The 3514-nt window shown below is 40.3% G+C and overlaps 1 non-coding gene across 1 annotated transcript; it reads right to left on the bottom strand.

The window, feature by feature from the left end:
- Positions 1 to 2506: 2506 nt before the first annotated feature.
- Positions 2507 to 2612, bottom strand: LOC131154682 (small nucleolar RNA R71). The gene has a single exon (XR_009136598.1). It is a non-coding gene; the product is annotated as a small nucleolar RNA R71 (small nucleolar RNA).
- Between the last annotated feature and the right edge of the window lie 902 nt (positions 2613 to 3514).

Here is a 3514-nt window from a genome sequence, read left to right as displayed (position 1 = left end):
AAGAGAATTGTGTGTTAAAGCATATCATACATAAACAATTAGATCATTTCATACATTTTGAGCTTCAGATTATATCATATGGTAAATGTATTAGAAATTTGAATTGTACTCACAAGATTTTGTTTGGAAGCAATTTTGAGTGTTTTTACATATTCTATTGTATACACGGTTCGGTGTGTGAATCGGTGTTTGAGGAGAGAGTTGTATCTCTTGTAAGCAGCAGGTGAGGAGGAAGCTGTACCTCTTGTATGCAGTGGATTGTAAGGGAAGCTCTGTCTCATTTTAAGGAGCAGATATTTTAATGAAATCCTTGAGTGGTTGTTCAAGGCGAGGACGTAGGCCGAGTTGGCTGAACCTCGTAAAAACTGCGTTTGTCTTCTCTCGTCTCTTTACTCTTCACTTTTAGTACTGCATTTAAATTATTTATATTGGATGTATAGGTTGGATAACATTGCACACAATTAATTGGGTAATAAGAACTCATTGGTAAATATATAAGTAGGGATTAAGTGGTAAAAAAATTCAAAGTTTTTTTTAAATACCCAATTCACCCTCCCTTGGGATTACACCTAATTCAACATATCGATGAAGTGTTCGATCAAGAGACCTTCAGGGGCGACTATATCAAGATACTGAGATTTCTTGAAGATCGAGATACTGCAAGTCTTGACCATTAACTCGACCATCAAGACCCTGAGGTGCGACGAATTCAAAGACATTGAAGATTCGAATCCCTAACTTCCCGCGAGTCTCAACTAGGGCACGCACAAGAATGACAGAGGAGTGACTTGGTTGAAAGTGACGATCTTCTATGTGAGATTTGCTGTAAACCTTCCTAAGTTGTACAACAAACCTTGTAAACCCAAGAGCCTATAAGTATTCGCTATAAACATAAGCTTTGGGTTCCTCTTTGGCCTCTCTTACATTAGTGACAGACTTAAGATGTCATTGAGAGGCAAGCTAGATTAGGAGTAGCTTAGTTTCCAATTCTTGTTTTGGTGTGTGCATGAAGTGTTTGATGACTTGTGACAACCGGCGGCATTCATGTGCTATCCATGTATATTACGCAATCACTCTCTTGTAACTTCTGGCGTTAGTGACAAAGGTTTTGAATACAAAAGGAATGATCTCTTTACCTGCTTTCTCCTTTACTGCTTTCGATTTACTGCTTTCCATTTACGTGCTGTTTGTTTGATGAAGGATTGCAAATAAGGATAAGCACTACTACGTATCCATCAGAGGGAAGTTGTTGGCTATGGAACCGCGATGGTGTTCGTTATCGTTGAGATAGGGTATACTCTAGTTCTCGACCTTGATCCGGATGGTTGGTGCACCCTTGCTACCCTGTGCCCTCGATCGATCCTCTCCCGCTTTGGCTTGCTTGGGTTAGCACTTCTATCGAAGTCTAAAGGAGCATAGTTAGAGGCACGACGTCCAAGATCTGATTTAGACCCCAACATTGATTTTTAGGAGTAGGGTAACATAGAAATTTACTCACTTTTGAGTAGTATAAATTTACTTGATTTCATTTAATTACTTTCAAGTAGTTGGTTAGATTTCAACCATTGAAAAATACCATCTTTTACTTTTTTCTTAACAGGGCTATAATAAACTAAATTAGAAGTAGTCTAATAATTGTGCTTCAAGTCTTCGTGGATTGATACCCGACTTACCCACTTTCTACTGAACTTGGGATAGTTAGGTTTATAAATATTATTTTTGGTAGTTAATGATCCAAGCTTTGGCGAGTCTATAAAATTTTGGCACCATTGTCGGGGATTTGGCTACAGTTATAAGCCAACTTCCATTTTGTAGTATTACAACCTTGTTCTTTTGATTTGCACTCCTTTTATTTTCACTTTCTTTGATTAATTTCTATTTCTTTTAGTTTATTTTTTGTTTGTGAAGTCTAAATCTTTGTGCTTAAAAGTGTGTATGTTTGGGCTGCGTTCTTTGGAACTCGAGATAATTCCCATAGATCTAGAGATTGAAAAATCCCATAGGTCCCTTAGGAAATCTATCTCCAACCTAGAGAAGGCTGAGTCGTCGCAACTGAAAGCAATGGCCAAAAACAACCCCCCGATTCCCGCTAAACAAATCCCGGAACCCCATGCTCCTCACCTACCTATGGTAGGAGAGCAAAACCTTCGGCCTCTTAGGGACTACCTTGTACCTAATGCATACACATCGCCGTCTTGCATCCGTTTCCCGGATATGCAGGCGGCCCAATTTGAGATTAAGACTTTGATTATCTCAATGCTGCCCAACTTTAATAAGAACTCGACTGAAAATCCTTATCAGCATCTAGATGAGTTCTTGGGAATTTGTTCCACCATCCACATTTCTAATTTCAGTGATAACGCTTTTCGACTTAGGCTTTTCCCGTTCTCTCTGAAGGATAAGGCTAAATATTGACTAACATCCTTAGAACCGAACTCGGTAACCAATTGGGCCACCATGCAGCATGAATTTCTTAAAAGGTACTTCTTAATTAGAAAGACTAAGCAATTTCAAAGAGCCATCACAAGTTTCTCACAGATGGATATGGAACTCTTTTTCGAGACTTGGGAGTGCTTTAGGGACCTGCTCTGTAAATGCCCACATCACCAGGTCCCTAAATGGAAATTGGTCCAAACTTTCTATGAAGGGTTGGTTGAGAGAGATAGGTCCGTGGTTGACGCGTCATGTGGAGGTACTTTCCTCACTAAGCACGAGAATGAGGCTTGGGTTCTCTTTGAAAATATGGTTGAAAACTCTCAGTAGCATATGGCTACCACCCGTAGACTACCTAACCCATCAACTTCTAAATCTAAAGGGGTTTACGAGTTGGCTACGAACCAGGACTTAGCTCCAACTTTACATGCTATATCCAAAAAGTTAGATCAATACTTGTCCTTAGGACCGCAAACAATAGTGTGTGCAGTGATATGTGCAATCTATTTCGACCCTTCCCACACATGTTATAATTACCCACATATGCATTCCCAACCTAAGCATGTGCATGAGGAAGTAAAGGCCACCCACAACTGGTATGATAAACCCTCTAATGACCCATATTCCAACATATACAACTCTGGGTGGAAACAACATACTAACTTCTCATGGAGGCCGTAAGCTCTAGGTTTTCAATCTCAAAGACCTCCACAAGCCTCGAATGCTTTGCCTCCATGCTCATACCAAAATCTCCAAAGTCATCCGGATTTAGCCCCCAGATTTTCAACTGCCCAACAGTCGTATCCTTCATAACCCAAGTATGATACATTTCAAGAGACGGTGTTGAGGTCCTTTAAGAACATTGAAGCTGATCGCAAAGCGGATCGACAACTCCTTCAGTCTCACTCTGAATCCATTACATAGCTAGAAACCACTTTAGGACAACTAGCTGCCACCTTGAGTTAGAGAGATGAAGGCAAGCTGTCAAGTCAGCCAATAGTAAACCCTAAGGGACAATATGAGATAGAATGTGAACCAGACCCTGGACCCTCATCATACTCTGAGCAGGCCTAGGTGGTAA

This window comes from Malania oleifera, chromosome 4, assembly GCF_029873635.1.
Source record: "Malania oleifera isolate guangnan ecotype guangnan chromosome 4, ASM2987363v1, whole genome shotgun sequence".
NCBI classification, from domain to species: domain Eukaryota; kingdom Viridiplantae; phylum Streptophyta; class Magnoliopsida; order Santalales; family Ximeniaceae; genus Malania; species Malania oleifera.
This window is presented reverse-complemented; position numbering and strand designations above follow the sequence as displayed.